Genomic DNA, 19,549 nt, shown 5'->3' on the forward strand with positions numbered 1-19,549 from the left:
ATACATCATTTCTTGGCCAGTAAGTCCATAAAATTGTTACCTTCCCTGAGAGAATCTAGGTTACACGTGTTGAATTGTTACCAGATACCTGCAATCCTTTCTTGGCTAGTAAGTCTCCTTACAATTGTTGCTTTCCATGAGAGAATGTACTAGGTTACTTGTGTTGAATTTATTCATCAGTTATCTATAATTAGAGATGATAACACGTAAAATGTAAGAATAATTGATAGTTCGAGAGCTATCCATGTCAAAGTGAACACCATCAAGACATCCACCTCAACTATAAGTTTAGTCAAAAAAAAAAAAAAAAAAAAAAAAAAAAAAAAAAAAACTTACAAGTTTAGGGATGCCAAGCCTGGTGGAATTTTCAATTTGTCTCTTATGGCCATAATTTGGTAAAACATTACTAGATGTTATTCATATGCTAAATTTTTTTTATCAGATTCTTTGTATCAAAATTTTTTTTGGGTTACTTTTTTTTAATCAATTTTCAAATTTGAGAAAGCTGAAAATAAATTTAGAGAAAAATTTTCCCAAACTCTTAGGAGGGGCCAATAAGTAAATTTAAAGGTTCATCATGGCACTATAGTGATCTTTGTGACTTAAAACGGAATTTTTGGTCATTCAATGGTCCAAATGATATTCTTGCCATTGAGTGACTTGAAATTACAACTTTATCATTGACTGTGTTCGACCCCAAAATGGGGTGTCTACAAACATATAGTTTATTATTAGTATACAATTTCAAAAATCTTAAAGGGGATGTAGAAAATAAATAAGGGATAAAACCCTTTTTCGTTCCTACATTTTCACACGATTCTCATTTTGGTCCCTAACTTTTTTTTTCACCGCTTTTAGTCCCTATCCTGAAAAGTGCGTCTCGTTTTAGTCTCTGACGTTACATCAGAGACGGAAATTGTACAGCTGGCAAACAGAAAAAATTAAAAATATTAAAATAATACACCCTGTGTCCACATGGCTTTCCACGTCAGCCTCTAAATTTAAAAAAATAATAATAATTTATTAATTCTAACTAAATAAAAAAATTAAAAACAGAAATAAAAACCAAACCCAGCAAGAACAACAAATTTAAAACCCAACAAAAACAAGATCAACATAACACAAACCCAGCAAATTTAAAACCCAAAAAATTAAATTCAAACCCCCACACCACCAAAACATTAAACACAAAAATCAAATCCAGATTTTCGGCCCCCAAACTCAAAACTCAAAACCCAAATTTTCTTATACTTTTTGAGAAGCCAAATACAAACCTCAGATCCAAACCTTAGAGTTGAAACCAAACCACCTCCAACCTCAGATTCAAAACTATCAAACCCAAATGAAATCAACCTCACCTGACAACAAAACCATCTCCTCTCTTAGTCGACACTGCTTTCTTCTTGCTCGTGTTTGCCTGGGATGTGGGTTTGCATGGAGGTGCTTTCATGGTGGAGATCGTGGGTCTTGGGTTTTGGGTCTTTGGTCATGGAAATCGTTTTGTAGTTTGGTGGGTTTGGGTTTCTTGCTCATTCTCTGTATGAAACTCATTGAAGAAGAAGAATCATAGCGTTTTTGTTCTTGTTCTTGTTCTTGTTCTTCGTCTTCGTCTTCGTGAAGCTCTCTCCGGCTCTGCGTTCTTCACCGCTCTCTCTGGCTCTGCGTTCTTCGCCGCCTCTCGCGCCATATCGCTTCAAGACCACGAGGAAGAACCAGTCCTCGCTGTTGTTCTCGCGATCGCTTCAAGACCACGAGGAAGAACCAGTCTTCACTGGTGGCGACTTGCACTGTCTCCTCCCACTCCGCCTGTACCAGCGTCGAGGTAGACCGAGAACTAGTGCGGCGATGTTCCGGTCTTTCGGCTCAAAATCAATTGGAAGCCCTTGAATTGCAATGACAAGTAAACGAACACGCTTCCGATGTCAGTGTGGGTGTGATGTAGTCGTGGGTATGGTGGATTCCGGAGTGTTTTGTGGTGTGGGGGTTTGAAATATGGGTTTGAATTTAATTTTTTCGGTTTTAAATTTGCTGGGTTTGTGTTTTATTGATCTTGTTCTTGCTGGGTTTAAAATTTGTTGTTCTTGCTGGGTTTGGTTTTTATTTTTGCTTTTAATTTTTTTTATTTAGTTTAAAATTAATAAATTAATTTTTTTTTTAATTTAGAGGCTGACGTGGAAAGCCACGTGGACACAGCGGGCATTAATTTAATATTTTTAATTTTTTCCATTTGCCAGTTGTACAATTTCCGTCTCTGATGTAATGTCAAGGACTAAAACGAGACACGTTTTCCAAGATAAGGACTAAAATCAGTGGAAAAAAAAGTTAGGGACCGAAGTGGGAATCGTGTGAAAATGTAGAGACGAAAAAGGGTTTTATCCCAATAAATAATCGTGTGTTCTATTTGTCCTGAAACACTCAGCTATGATGTGGTGGTAATTGAGTAAGGTTAGGATTACAACTAATTTATATTATGGCTAATATTAATCCACAATGGGAGATTTGAATGAGGACAAGAAACAGCTACATAAAAATCATGTAGAACTCAATCCTTATCATTCCAAATCATGGATTGTGTTACAAAGGTTTCTCTCAATAATAAAGATACTCTTATCTTCTGGAAAATTCTCTCTATCTCTTGTGTCTTCTATGTCTCCTGTGTCTCCCTTTCTTTTTGCCCTTATCCTTCCTTATATTAGCTCTATCTTCTTCTCTAGTGTGTGTTGTCCTTATATTAGCTCTATCTTCTTCTCTAGGTGGCCACTTGGATAACTTTTTGTCCCATTGGGCTCTTCTTTCCTCACATTTTCATCATAAAAGGAGACTTTTGGGGCTTCTTTTACTGTTCAGTATTGTCATTCTGCATTAAATGCATTGGTGCCAGGCTAGTGACCTTTATTAATGCGGAGGTTACTATAAAATCATCAGGAAGCTTCAAAAAGCTTCCTCGGAGAACCTCAAGCCTTCTAGAATTATGCCTTAAAGGCTCGGTTACACCTCAGATGGGGTCCTTGGCATTTGGATCTAGGATGGCGCTATGCCTGGTTTGTGATTCGAGGCTTCATTCTCTTGGAGAGGCTTATTCTCAAAGTGGGTCAGTTAGTAGTGGGCTTATATCTACTATTTGGGTTGAAGTTTATTAGGCCTTATATATCCATTTCCCTACATGTTCTAAATATTTATTATGTAATTTACAAATAATTTATGTTATCCTATCTTATATTTTTTTCAAAAAAATTGTGATTAACAAATGTTCAAACAAGGATTAGAACACAACAAAATTTGTTTTGATATTGTTAAGAATTGAAATTTGTTTAATTCACAAGAACCAAACAATTATTTTAATTCACCCAACTACTTATTAACATAAATGATTTATAATAATAATAATAACTAAATTGTTTATTCAGTTATCCAAATGTATTCACAAACGAAAGCACCTTTAAATATGTCCTTAAGTATTAAAAATCTTCACCCTATTCTTCAATATTTATGTATACTCAAAATACCAAATTACATGCAATCATGTACAAATACTCCTTGATTTTGTTGTTCAAAAAAAAAAAAAAAAAAAAAAAAAAAAAAAAAAAAACCTAGTGCTCTAAAGTTCCGACAACCATTATTTCTTACTCCTACTAACTATGAAATGAACTAGACCACCTATGTAAACAAACACACTCATGAAAGCTTTTTCAAGTATCTCTTTTGTGTCCAAAATCCACACCATTTTTATTCGGTTTTAAGAACACTCAAAATAAATAAATTACTAATTGTTAAACTTTACTATTAAACAACTTACTATGAAATAAATTTTAAATTTAATAGATTTTTAATTCCATATAAGAACTATGTAAGGACCAAATTTGAGTTCTTAGCCCAGCGAGGTGGATGGACTTAGGCCCAAAAAACCCAAAACAATGAATTTATAGAGAGTGGGTTGGAAAACTGGGCTTTAATGAATCAGACCAACACCAAAGTAGATTCAAATGACAAGGGAATGAAAATAGACAGGTTTATGATGAAGATAAACGTCCTCAACAAGTCCGAGGATATCCGTTCTTATATATTGTTCTTAAGTTTGATTACAAGTTTAGTTCTCGGTTGCTATAGTGTTTCTTTCTAGATTTCTCGATCTGAGGATCCCCTTCTCCCATTGTCTCCTCTTTCTTTTATACTCTCTTCTCCTTTCATCTTCATCCTCCACGTGCATGCCAGGTGGCTAGCGTTGATACCTGTCCCATCAGCACCTTCCATAAGTCTTCTGTTGTAGCTATAAGGCTAGTATCTACTGTTCGAGTATCATTTTCACATTAATGCGGCCAGAGAGTTAATTGCAGAGCAATTAATGCAGTAGCAGTAGCTTTCTCCTTAGATATTTTAAGACTCTCGTTTGTACTTTGTGTCTGCAATGCTTATCCATGCCAGCAGAACTTCCTGGAACATCCCCCTGGACGGCAACCCACCTATTCGGGTCTCGACTTTGGCTAGCTGAGGATGCATTTATCCTCAACCCACCCTCTTAAGCCATTATGACCAAAATTAACTCCTTTATTTACTAATATAGTCTCTTCTAACAAAGATTTATCCTCCTCGAACGTTCTCTCGTCCTCGGCTTAGGCCACGAGCCCAATATATAAACAGATAATGAACTCCTAGGCCTAACCTCCCTACAAACTATATTAAAAATTAAATTTTGGAACTTAAGAAAAAAAATTTTGAAAAATTTATTGATACGAAAAATTCTAAAACATTGTTAATAGAAATACAAATGAGATATACACAACAAGATAAAGTTGAATTATCTTCATGTATTGAATTTGTTTTAAAAAAATTTATAAGAATTTGTTTTAACTTGAAAACTTTGAATGTAAGGCATAAATAAATAAATATATTTTAGGGGAAAGACCATGAAACTTTATTAACTCAAAATGGCTATATCAACCTGAATTACAGGTAAGATTTGTGGTGAAACATCCTCCATCTACACAGCACAATTTTGAATGTTGACTACTAATCTCTCTAACCTGTGAGCTACCTTATTACCATCTCTCTTAGTATGAGAGTACATCAATTTTAAATAAAATTGAGCAAAAGAACCTGCATCCTTAATCAACAAACCATAGGCCGTCAAATCAACATCTCCCTTCAACAAGGCCTTCACCACAATCTCTGAGTCTCCTTCTAAAATAGCCCAATCTATACCAACTTCCAAGCCAAATTCCATTGCTCGGGTTGCTGCCATAGACTCAATTTTCACTGCATTATACTCCTAAGGAAGTTGCAGCACTAAAGAGGCTATCACTAGTCCTTGTGAATTGCGAATCACAACTCCAATTCCAGATTTGCCAGCTTCAGCAAATGATGCCCCATCATATTTATTTTATACAAATCTGGTGGCAAGGGGACCTAGACGAAATGGTGTGGCTACTGTTGCGGTAGTGGATGGTTGGTAATGGATTTATACTCCTCATAACGATCTTGAGTATGCTATGCAAGATTATCCGAAAATAAAATTAAGATAGTTGAATTACCCTAGTATCTAGTTTATTTTTATTATATATTTGAAAAATCTTAGAGTGATATATATGTTGAAAATAAATAACTATGTGATTGGAAAACAATAATGAGACAAGAACTTCATAATCATAAACATACACATAAAACATAAACATAACAAGAACTGTTTAGAAAACATAAGCTTCATATGTGATTGCAGAAAGTTTCTAACTTAAAGCTGCTATCACTTGGCCACTGTCATCATGGATCAAGAGCCCCACACCTATTGCTTTTTGGGTAGAGAAAACAGCCCCATCAACGTTGATTTTATACATCATTGTTGGTAAAGGGGCCCAACTAACTACACGCACCACAAGAGGCTGCGGGGAGACAAATTTTGCAGCCATATACTCTTCCAAATACTAAGTTGCCTTCTATATTATAGCCACGCCGTTCATCTTACTGACTCCATGTCAAATTTCATTGGATTGAACCACATTACCCACACAATAGTGACAAACCTGACCACTTTATCCTCTACATAGGAATCAGCCATTATCAAATACCACAACATGTCCATGAAGGTTCGGATCTAGACTGTTCCAAAGTGAAATGTAAGGTTAGAACACTTTCACACCTTCCTAGCTCACTAAGAGCCCCAGAAAAAGTGGCCTAATGTCTCAAGATTTCAAACTAAACTCCTCATAGCAACTCTCTTACAAGACATGTTTACACAATATCCTTAATAGTAAGGATATTGCGACATACTCTCCACACAAAATGTAACATTATTAGGGATTGAATTTTCATAACCTTTTTAAACTAAACTTATCGCAACAACTGTCTTGCACGACATGTCTGCGCAACAGATTATCCTTTGTAGGAAGGATATCACAACATGCTCTTTACACTTTTCCAATACCATCAAAGTTAACTACTATCTAAACTATTCCCAGAATATAGAGTCCGAGAGAGTTCCATGGCCACCCTATAAGCACTGCAAACATAGAATAAGCCATTCACTATTTTCAGACCAAATTAACTTGTCCTCTAGAAGGTGAAGACTTAGCGGAATACTCTTGATAATTTTGCCTCATAGGGAAGGAAAACAACATCAATAACCTCATTTTCCCAACTAGCTTCCTTGACGAAAATCAACTCATTTACTCATGTTTCGAGGTCCAGAAATTGCCTAGGGGTCACTACCTTATGTGTAGAGGATGTAGGCATCCATTTGCCCCCCCATATCCTTATAGATTCTCAATTTCCTACATTCCATTGCAGCCCATGTTGCACTAGATTTTGAGCCGCCATTATACTTCACCAAGCATACGATGGGTTGTTTCGTAGAGAAGCTTGAATGAACTCACATTTTGGGAAATATCTAGCCTTGAAAACCCGAAAGACCATAAAATCCAGTTTTGTTTGGAGCCTCTACCCTTGTTTTGCAAGGAGTGCCAAATTGAATTGCTTTGATTGTTGAAAACTCATACCACCAGATGCGTTTGTTCACAAAGTTTTTCCCAACTAATCCAAGCCATTTTCCTCTTAGTCATGTTTTGATGACTGTCTTAATGTCTTTAGTGCTTGTAGGCCAACTCATTCATACTTGACTTGTATAATTTTAAGAATTTTCCATCGATAGATCTAGCATATTCATTATCATTAATATCCATTAGTTTGTATTCAATTCTATCATAAACCTCACTTATGAAGAATGGTCCTTCCCAGTTTGGGAGAAATTATACAATGCACTTGGAGGACCATGTCACCTATGTCCAATGGTCTTTCAGGTGACATTTTTTATTTTCCTAAATAAGAATCCTTATTGCCTAATGGAAGAATGACTTTTCAAACCAAGTCTCCTATAGCAAAAGACTTTTTTTTATCCAGTAATCATAAGCTCTAGTCACCTTTTACCTTTGAAAAATTAAAAGCATTTAAAACAACAATTTGTCTCTCATCTAAATCATCTAGTTCATCCATCATGGCATTGGTAATCTATATGACTTAAAATGAAATTTGTGGTCATTCAATGGTACAGATGATATTCTTGCCCTTGAGTGACTTGAAATTACAATTTTGTCTTTGATTTAGTGTTCGACCCCAAAATGGGGTGTCTTCAAACATATAATTTATTATTTGGATACAAGTTCAAAAATCTTAAAGGGAGTTTAAAAAATAAAGAATAATGTATTCTAAAACTACAATTTTTAAATAAAATCCTCATACATAAACATAAACACAAAAACGAACATGATCATGTTAGTTTTTCTTCAAATATACAGATGAAAATTTATTGAAATTTTTACATGAATATTTGATTTTATTCGGTAATTTACACATAATCTATTTTATCCTATCTTTTCTTCTTCTTCTTTTTTTTTTTTTTTTTTCAATAAACCGTGATTAAAAAATTTCAAACAATGACCAGAGCAAAAAGAAATTTGTTTCGATATTTTTAAGAATTGAAAATTGTTTAATTCACAAGAAACAAAAAAGTTTTTTAATTCACCCAGCTTATTAAAACAAATTATTCATAACAATAATAACTAAGTTGTTTACTCAGTTATCTAAATGTATTTGCAAACAAAAGCACCTTTAAATATGTCCTCAAGTATTAAAAACCTTCACCTTATTCTTCAATATTTATATACTCAAAATACCAAATTACACGAATACTCTTGATATTGTTAATCAAATGCTTTTTAAAAAAAAAAAAAAAAAAAAAAAAAACCTAGTGCTCCAAAATCCTTATTGCAATTATTTCACACTCCTACTAATTATGAATTGAACTGAACCACCTATGTAAATAAAACCTTCTTATCAAAGCCTTTTGAAGTATTTTGTCTATGTCCAAAATTCCCACCATTTTTATTCAGTTTTAAGAACACTCAAAATAAATAATTCACTAATTGTTAACCTTTACCATTAAATAACCTACAAGGAATCAATTTTAAATTTAATTGATTTTTAATTTAACATAAGAGCTATATTAAAAGTTAAATTTTGCAACTTAAGGAAAAAAAAAATTATTGATACAAAAAATTCTAAAACAATGTTAACAAAAATACCTATGAGGATAGGCGCAACAAGATAAACTTAAATTCTGCTGGTAGTCACTGTTATGGATTGTTCCTAGCTAGGAAGTGAATTTGTCTTGTAATTTTCAACTTTTTTTTTTTTTACTAATAAATAAGTAAAAAAAAAAAAATTTTATTTTTTCAATTTCTACTTTTCTACAGGGTCACTACATGTTATTATTCATCTGAAATGTGATTTTTGTATACTTTTCACTAGTGTATACTCTGGATAGCTCTTTTATAAAGTTCTGTCTGGTTTCTCCAAAAAAAAAAAAAAAAAAAAGAAAGATTATATTTGTTTTGGTACATACAGACCATGTGTTGTGTGATGCCTAATCACCTTGTACTACCACTCAGCCCCCATTTGACTCAGGATTCCTTGAGTTCTCCAGGTCGCGCACTAAGACTACTCAAGAAGCCACTGGGTCCTATTGGAATGACAGTAACTCGTACTTCTAAATGTGACTCAATCATTCTTATGGTGCCTGTTCTTTTTGTTTCTTTGTAGAGGAGTTGAAAAAATCACCTGCACCTGAGGTTGATGTAAAATACTACACTGGAGGTGACTTATACTTGTTTGGTAAGTTTTCCTCTTACAAGCTTTTGTTCCATCTTCTAAGATACTACCTAGGTTATGAGTGACATTTCCTCAATATTCGATGCAGATATGTAATGTCATTAGCTTTGATGTTTTTCAATGACTCATTTACCCCTTGAACTATGCATGGCGCCGCCCATGAGTCCATCGATAGGGATATAGTTGTATAGACAATCAAGTAGTCAAAGTATTCTTCGGCATTTTAGAAGCTTATGCTTTCCATGTTCATCATTCAAAACTTTCAGAAGGTTACCTATGCCTTTAGGATTTGATTCACAAAACAGCATGACTCCATGAATATATGTTGCAATAAAATCGTCACATGCAAGCTTCTTCAATCAATATTTTTCATTCAACGACTTCTTCATTCAAGAAGTATTTGTTTGTTCCTATTATGAGTCGTGCATGGGGATTCTTTGCTTCATAACATTAAAAAATCTTTTTTTTTTTTTTTTTTTTGCTTTGTCTTCTAGTAGGGCTGCATGACTGAAATATGGAGTGAGTCGAATTCTTTAGAGTACTAATATGTTTTCTGTTAATTCATTGAAGCTTTTGCAACTGATTAAGAAAAAGGAAATAATTGAATTAATAGATTTCATAACTTATATAGAGAGAAATAAATTAGTATATATACACTGAAAAAGTTGTTTTGTTATACCTTAACTTGATTCCCAATTATAGTGTTGCTGAATCATTTCCCACCTTTGAAAATATTTCCACCAACATGTCATTTGGAAGATTTTGAAAAGTATTCATTTTTTTTTTGTTTGAAATAGTGTTCTAATAAATCATCCGCTGTTTATAATAAAATATTTTTAAAGATTCATAGGATCATATTAAATTACAATAAATGATAATAATGTGTTTTTAGACTTTTTAAATGAATATACATGAATTTTGATAGGCAAATGTTTAAACTTATCTACATTCTTGTATTGAAAATGGTTCTTAATGAATTTGGACGTGTGAAGTGTTTGGTTAGATCAAATCGTGGAATTGAATTGTAGTGATGCTATTAATGTTAAGCTTGGGTTATTTAATAATTTTCATGATATTATTACAGATGGAAATATTCAATTGTTCCTATTCATATTAAGAATGATTTATTAAACATATAGGACATTAGTTTTTGTCCTATGGGTAATTATGTTTTATAATAAAATATGAGAATGTACTTAAAAAGATTAAAAAAATATTTTTACATTACATATGTACACAACAAAAGTAATTTCATTATCTTGTTTCTTTGATAATTCTTCTCAATCTTTCAAAAGATTAAATCCGTACATAAAATTTAATTATTATTTTACATTTTTTTAGCTATTAATCGGTTGACATCCTAAACATTCTCTATAATTTTATAATCCATAGACTAAGACCATTTTCATCCAATAATATGTAGACAACTATATTACGTAAATGTCAAGGTTGAAGGGATAGGGTAAAAAAAATAAGCGGTTATTAGTTGGTTAAACTAATTGAGATCCAACTAAATTTCAATCAATTTTTGTATGCAACGAAAAATATTTTGAACATATGTCATGCAATTTAAGCAAGTAAAAAAAAAATATACAAAAGGTTAGGAAAATGAAATGATCAAAATTAGTTGACTATATCTAAGCCCTCTGGTGAGCAAAATTAAGCTTTAATAATCACCCATAAAAAAAAAATAAAAAAAAAATTCAATAATCATCAATTTTTTCAAGCATATAATAGTGAACATTTGTTGTGCTGCATAACCTAAGTCTTTTTGTTTCAGCCAAAGTTTAGTATACCAAAACCAGTAATAAAGGATGCACACTCTATCAAATATTACACAAGCTTATTAATGAACTTACTAAAACCTTGCTCATAGGTCATGTGACAAATCCATTAAACTAGTATGAATGTATTGATTTTTCAAATTACCTTTTCAATATTCAGAACTCATAAAATACATAAAATAGTTCTTGACAATGTAATAAATCACATAAAATAGTTATAGACAATGTCATAAACCAAATAATTTAAAATAAAAATTCCCAATAATGTTTTCTTTTTTCCTGAATGCCATGAGCTTTCTCTTTGTCCCATCCTTAGCGACTTTTAGGTATTTGGGATACCTTCTGGATCTACAATGCAATAATTCACGTTAAATTATATTACTGATAAAAAATTGGCTATCCTAATTGCAAGTATCAATACAATAATGGAAGGTTAAATTGTCAAAAGTAAGGTGGAGTACAATGTGATTTATGATCATGAGGATAAATGCATATATAATAAGCTAAATAATAATGAAGGTGTCATTATTTGTTTATATGTTGATTACTTACTTATATGTGGAATTAGCCATAATGTTGTGCATGATACTAAATGTTTTCTTGCCTCTAAATTTGATATGAAAATTTTGGTTGGGGCAAATGCTATTTTAGGCATCAAGATCCTTAAGGATAATGATTGCAATGTACTGTGACAATCTCATTATGTGAGGAAAAAAAAATTTAAACACTTTGATGTGTGACCTATGCCTATTATGTATGATTTAAAGGTGCACTTGGTCAAAAATGTGGTGATAATGTTTCACAAGATAAGTAAGCACAAATTATTGGTTGTTTAATATTTTTGACAAACTGTAGTCGCCCTGATATTTCATATGATGTTGGTAGATTGAATAGATACACTCATAGTCCTAGTGTTGAGCATTGGGATACAATATCTATATTATTGATATATTCAAAGGGGACTTTTATTTTTGTTTGTCATATTGTGGTTATCCTGTTGTTTTAAAAGGATATTGTGATGCTAGCTGGATCTCTGATACAGATTATGTAAAGCCCACTAGTGGATATGTGCTCACACTAACTGGAAGGGCTGTCTCTTGGAAGTCATCCAAGAAGACTTGCATAGTGAGATCTAATATAGAAACAGAGTTAATAGCTTTAGAGAAGGCTGGGTCCAAAGCTATATGGCTTAGGAGTTTATTAATTGATATGCCTCCATTTACTAACTCTGTTGTCTCTGTTTGCTTTCCTTGTGATTGCCAGGCTGCCATAACACGTGTTAAGAGCAAAGTTTATAATGGGAAAAGTCGACATATCCAATTGAGGCTAAGGCAGCTTATTGATAATGATGTTATGTCATTGGACTTTGTGAAATAGGAAGAGTCGACATATCCAATTGAGGCTGAGGTAGCTTATTGATAATGATGTTATGTCATTGGACTTTGTGAGGTCTGAAAGGAACTTGGCTGATCCTTTGACCAAACCACCAACAATGAGGCTGGTGAGTGAGACATCTAAGGGGATTGGACTGATACCCAAGTTGCGACACTGTGGCTAATGCCTAACCTCTATGATGGATGATTCCATGCAAGAGGTTAAATGGATAGAGGTCATTAGTGGTCCATGGGCACTGTCATTTGTTACGTATTTTCTGCTATCTCGGTAAGGAGATTAGTGATGAGTCCATTCCTATGGTGTGAGACAGTGCTAAGTTACAGAATTTGGTGAGGTTAAGCTTTAGGCTCTTAATGGATCCATATCCCTACCTATTGGGATGGGGTGTATCTACACGCACTCCTGATGGATGCCACCGATTAAGTTGCAAATTGTTGGAGGTTGAGCTTTAAGCTCTTAATGGATCCATACTCCCTACTTGTTGGGATGGGGTGTTCTGCACGCACTCCTGATGGATGCCACCCATGTGTGAGTGGAAGTTGTGCCGCTTTCTATGAGACTTTTTGGGTAGGTCTCTAGAGCTCTCATGAAACCCAGTGGTGCATGGCCTGGATAAGGCGCCAACCCGCTTAAGAACAACCCTGATAAAGAAAGTTATGTAAGTGATAAGTTTGGTTTACTAATAACTTGGTTAAAAGAGTTTTAACTCCACCATTGTCTTTTAGTTCCTGCTTATTTATCATATGTATGGTTAAAACCTTATGGTACCATATTGATGCATGCTTTCTTTAGTTGCTTGCCTTTCCTATTTTGTGTCTGTAACATGTGGGGGATTGTTGATGTGGGTGCGTGTTCCAAACACTTTTATTCTTATTTATTTTCTAGCTGTTGGAAATTTATGAGTAAAATAGCCGTTGGGCAATTATGAGAAAAATAGCCGTTAGACAATAATTGATAATATAGCCGTTGGGCTTTTAAGGATTATTAGTAACCAATAACTATAGACTATTATCTTCATAAGTAGCCTATATAATACTCATCATAACACACTTTCTAAAGGGTCTTTTTTACTACTCTATATTTTAGAAATACACAAGTCTACTATCTTTCTCTCCCACATATTTTTTTCTACAAGAATATTTGTTCTAAGGAAAGGCAATAGAGGGTTGTTCTTAAACCTTTTGTGAGTGGAAGTGCGTACATCACAAAAGTCGACGCTATAGTCTAATCCTAGGGGGTTGTTTGGCCAAGAGAACCAATCGCACCAAGTTTTACTTTGGGTGGCACGAATCAACCTTTAAGGACAATGTTTTTGCAGCGTGATTCTATAGCATTGTGAGATTGTTCTAAACTCCTTTTTATTTTATGTTCTTGCTAATTATTTGGGATATTATCTTTTGTATCAAAACTTGTTTATTCACTAAAATATTTCCAACATACAATTGACAAGTTTATTACTGGCCTCCTTCTAGTGCAATTAGACCTTCCTAGTGTACTGCCTAAACAGTCTATTGTGATTTTTTTTTTTTTTTACTTATTCTCATAATTTAATTTCCTAGGCTTCTCATCAGAATTTTTTATTCTTAAGTTGATGCTTAAAGAACATAAAGATGTTTTATGGTTAGTGTTATTTGGTTTGTTAGTTTTGTGACTATAGATGGTATTTGGATTGTTTGTTAGTTTTCATAACAAACAACTCAAGCCTTTCAATTGCCTTTTTTGAAAATATCTAAATCACCCAAGCTCCACAATCGAGCAAAGCATTTTCTATCTCATACATGGTTCATGTAATAGTTATAAAAAAAATTTAAATCAAAAAGGAAGAATATGTAAATGAAGTCTTGACATACCTAATTGGTAGATCTGTGTAGAAATTTAGACCAAAAAGAGTTCTAGGAGCACCTAGATTAGAGGGAAAAAAAGGAGCAATAATTACTTCACTGCAAGGACATTGAAGAAAATGGGAAATAAGTATAACATCCAAATTGGGGGTGAATAGTGCTTGATAGAAAGCTAAATTTGAAAGTGTAGATTTAATATTCTAATAAAAGCAGAATCATTAACTTTTGCCAATTAGGAAGATGAGGGAACCAAGGAAGACAATGGCAAACTCATGTAATTTTTCAATTCACTATTATAGAGGAAATGATAATATTAGATATTACACGGCCCAAGGCATTACCTGGTGGCCATGTCGTCAAATTGTGCCTAGGTTGTTTCACACTTTAGTGCAACAGCAACAACCTATTAAGGATTATTAAAAAAATAATCAGGAATGAAATGCTCAAACAACAAAAATTAGACAATGGAATAAGAGGAAATTGTGATTTTCATAACTGTTCTATCTAATTAGTTAAGTGGATGCAAAGAGAAAATGATTGTACCCAAGATCCAAGTTGTTTTCTTGCTTGTGTGCGTAGCACACTCTGCCATCCAACACCTGAAGTGGTTGAACATAAGTTTAGTTATTCAAATTATTTTTATTTAAAATTAGGCGCTTAACAGAACTACTTGTAAGGAAAAAAAAAGTACATTATATATGTGTGTGTGTGTGTGTGTGTGTGTGTGTGTGTGTGTGTGTGTATATATATATATATATATATAGAGAGAGAGAGAGAGAGAGAGAGAGAGAGAGAGAGAGAGAGAGATGAGTTCAAGTTACACCTGGTATAACTCTTCCAGAATTGCACCTTTTTTTAACCATTGATTTCAATTAGATCTAATGGTTACTAACACACAAGTAGCCATGTCATCAACTTCTAAAAATAAATAATCTAATGCATTAAAAGTCATTAATTCTCTTTTAAAAAAATCATTAACTCCTTCCACCTTTCCCATCTTCTTCTTCTTCTCTCTAGACCACTCACGTCCTTCTCCTCCACTGACCCACACAACTCATTGGAGTTGTATGTAGAATTATATTGTTAAATCTACAAGTATAATTTATGGCCTGTTTGGGAGTTTAAAAATGGAGGGGGAGTAGAGTAAAGGGAGGGAGAGTAATCCAATTACCTTGTTTGGAAGTTTTTTTAAAGAAAGAGGGGGAGGGATTTGGAGGGGTTTGGAGGCTTTTCAACTACTTCTAACCCCTCATTTTTAATTCCCCCAAATTGGAGAGATTTGGAGGGAGAGTAGAGTAGATAAATTATTGATCAAACCAATTTCCTAATTTAACCTTTTTAAATTAACAAAATTACAAACAGATTATTCAAATAATTTTTGTTTGTTTCCCGAGAAAATATGAGAAAAAAAATTTGAATCTAACTATTTACCTTTGTTACTGACTTTGCAAATAAGGCAACCCAACAAGAAAAATTCAAGCTCACGATGAAATACAAATTCCATTAGAAATTGAAACCCTAACAACAAAATCAAAATGAAAAAAACAAAACAAAATTTTTTTTTAAAAAAAAGGAAGCAAAACGATTCGGATTGAACCTGCAAAAAATTCAAACCAAAACCAAAACCCACATCCAATCTGAGAGAGAGAATCGGAGTGAGAGAAAGAGAGGATCAGAATGAGAGAAAGAGAGAGAATCCACCATCGCCACCGCTGCAAACCACCATGCCATTGCCGCCGATCTCCAAACCACCACGTTGTCGCCACCGATCTTCAGTCCCTGCTGCCAATTTTGATATCCAATCCACGCCGATCTGAGAGACCCACAACAAAAATTCAAAGCAAACCAAAACCCACATATAATCTGAGAGAGAGAATCGGAGTGAGTGAAAGAGAGAGAATCCACCATCGCCGTCGCTCCAAACCACCACGCCATCGCAGCCGCTCCAAACCACCACACCATCGCTGTCGATCTCCAATCGCCATGCTCCGACACGACAGTGGCTCGCTCCGACGGGTTCTCCTTGGGGTTCGCTGGGAAAACCTCTGTCTTCTTCTTCTTCTTTTTTTTTTGGTTAAACGCTTTCTTCTTCAACCCAACACAAGTATATACAATAAAGAAAATTTAATTTAATTTTTATTATAATTTTTTTTGAGGTAATAAAAATTATTTTATAATAGTTAATAGTAGTTTTATATGTATATATATAAATATATATATATATATATATATTTTTTTTTTTTATGGACATTAGTGGTATTTAATGGAATGAGAATGTTGATTAAATAATTATTTAATCTAACAAATTAATCTTAAACTATTGTTGTAAGTCCATTTTTAAATAGGGGTAAATTTGTCTATTTAAATTATTTCCTCTCCTCTCCATCCTAATTTTTAAAACATCCAAACAAGGGAAAAGGCTAATTACTCCCTTCCCCCTTACTAATTCTAAAAACATCCAAACAAGGTGGAGGGGAACCATTCCCCTCTACTCTCCTCCCCACTACTCTCCTCCACTTTACTCCACTCTACTCTCCTCCCTCTCTAAACTTCCAAACAGGCCATTAGTTTTAGATATCAATGTAAAACCAATTGAGGCCAAAAATTTAAATATTTTATTGGTCAGACTCGTTAGAGTCCTATCCCTTGGCAATAAAGTGAGATAGTTTTGATCTAAATGTCAATTTAGTAATCCAAAAAAAAAAAAAATTATCTATATTTCTTGAATCTTATCACTAAAGAGTCCTTTTATTTAGTTTCTCTTAAGTGAGAATATGTCTAAAATTGAAGAATACTACAAATCAGTTCAAACTTCATATAACTACAGCCAAGCCAAATATTATCTCATGGAATTGATACACTTGTGTAATCTAAACTTTCAAAACAACTGTAATCTACATATTTGGATCTCATGTAAATCTGTACATATATAAAATACATCCCAAAAGAAATTAAAGGGAAGCAAATTAACTTTGCCTTTGTATCAATTATTTGTAGATCTTATAATTGCTGCCAAAAAAAAAAAAAAAAACCTCTCCCTCAGAGCATTAATAGAAAAGGACTAAAACTAATAAAATCTCATGTAATCACAAGGATCAAAGCTCACTATTAAATAACAATGAAAACCATTAGAAATAGTTCTTATGTTAAAAACCAATATTGGAAACTACGCAAAAGAACAAACAAACAAAAAAAAGTGGATATATGCTGGCTGTGGAGATTAGGGAAGAGAGAAGCCGTAAGTTGGAGAAGAATGTGAAGAGAGGGAGAGAGAGTGAAAGAGAAAAACTGAAAAAGTAAAAAAACCAAGAAAATTAATTTTCTCTCATTGCGCTAAAAATGGTTTGGAATTTAATGACGAAAGAGAGAGAAAATATATTCTTAATTAGACAATCCGACATGAACAATAGAGTTTTTTTAGCCATTAGATCTAATTGAAATCAATGGTTAGGAAAAGGTGTAATTTTTTTTTTTTTTTTTGAGAAACGTACAAGGAAAATGTGTAATTCTAGAAGAGTTACATCAGATGTTACTTGAACTCATCTCATTTTTATATATATATATATATATATATATAATATATCATGCCAAAGTAAATTTAACTGATCATCCATTTCTTTTAGAGTTGTGGTCACATAGTTTTAGAAGTGAACTGCACAAACCCATACCCTTTTGATCTCCCACTAATGTGGTCACATATAATTTTTTTTCCTAAAATTATAAGTTACAAAACCTAAATAATCTACTACATTACCTTCAATTCGCTCACCACATCGTCCAAAAGCATCCTTTAGAATAACTTCATCAGTATCAGAAGAAAGCCCTCTAATCCAAAACACAACAAATAAAACGAGTCTATCTTTATGACAGCAAGGTCGGAAATGTTTTTCTAGAATGTCCATGCTGGGTCCTTTCAGTCACTATTATCACAAAAACGTTAACATAAGGGAAACAACTATCAGCATATATAAAATTAGAGAACTTGATAAATAATTGAGGCTAAAGCCTCATATTTCATATGATATGACTTAATTGAACTATGCCCATAACATGACCAAGTAAGAAAGTTAATTTGGAAAAACAATTGTGGGACAGGAGGCTATAACCACTATGAAATCAATACATCTTTAGCAAGACCTAATGACCAAGCATTTACTCAAACATGTAGAGGACACTTTAATTCACCCAAATAAATAAGTGAGCATGATCCAATATTCCATGAGATGTATCCAACTAATAAAATTGAATTAACAATATGTGGTTTAGATTTTTTTTTTTTTTTTTTTTTTTTTGGGAGATGAATGTGGTTTAGGAATTAAATGCATAAAGTAAAATACAAAAACTAAGCTAAATAGTTAAATAACCGTATATAATAACACTTCATATAGAATCCTATTCATAATTTTTTAAGAAAACAATGAACAAAATCCAAAGCAACCAACTTGTTTCGTTGTTTCACATCAGTGTTGCTACTCTTTATATTTTAATAATATGTATGCTTTAAGTTGGCAATTGGCTGCCAAACAAAAAATCTGCATGGACAAAAGAGAGTAGAAATAGACCTTTGCAAGAGTTCTGCTATATGTATGGAGTGCCTCATTCTTGTCCCCTGGAGACAAATAGAAAAATAAAAGAATGCAATTTTACATTCCAAAAAACAATCATAATTATAATAAGAAAAGGACAATACAAATCAAATAGTTGGCGTGCAATACTCAACCCAGTTTGGAGTATTCATTAGAAAGTTAACATTGACACCCAAACCAATAGATACGAAAATTTGAAGAAAAAAAAAATGACACCAAAATCAAAAGGAATTAAAAACAAATGATAAAATAAAAATTTAAAAAAAAAAAAAAAAAACTAAATACAATTCAAAGAATGAAATTCATTCAAATAAGAAGAAGAAGAAGAAAAGAACATTACATAGGATGACAACCAAACCATGTTTAAGCAAAGAAAATTCCTTGTTTCTTGGCAATACCTTCAATGACTGTCAATTCTAAGCTAAATGGGTTTTAAACGTCTTTGATCATGCCCTTTCTTTCTTTGTTATTCAACCTTAATCAAAACCAATAAGACAAATACCTAAATTAATAAAAATCAATCCAAAATAACAAAACCTAAATCATATTTGATACCAATTTTTATTGTTTAAAGATACCTCTATTAGTAGTGGTTCCGGCAATATATATTGGTGGCAAGAGACTAGGTTGAAGGTGGGAGATGGTCTGACATAGTGGTGGTCCTCAATCTCTCCTTCATAGTGCCTTACGTCTCTCTTCCTCCCATCTCTTGTGAAATCAGTGATTTTATCGGGTATAAAAATAGCCTCTTTGCCTATCAGGAAAAAAAAGAAAAGGAATAGCCTCTTTG

General features: G+C 33.1%; 1 long non-coding RNA gene across 1 annotated transcript; it reads right to left on the reverse strand.

The window, feature by feature from the left end:
- Window positions 1–14,714: 14,714 nt before the first annotated feature.
- Window positions 14,715–18,782, reverse strand: LOC115989439. The gene is made up of 3 exons (XR_004091929.1): window positions 18,736–18,782; window positions 17,928–18,093; window positions 14,715–14,772 (listed from the first exon to the last, which is right to left on the reverse strand). It is a non-coding gene; the product is annotated as an uncharacterized LOC115989439 (long non-coding RNA).
- Window positions 18,783–19,549: the final 767 nt, after the last annotated feature.

This window comes from Quercus lobata, chromosome 5, assembly GCF_001633185.2.
Source record: "Quercus lobata isolate SW786 chromosome 5, ValleyOak3.0 Primary Assembly, whole genome shotgun sequence".
Taxonomy (NCBI): domain Eukaryota; kingdom Viridiplantae; phylum Streptophyta; class Magnoliopsida; order Fagales; family Fagaceae; genus Quercus; species Quercus lobata.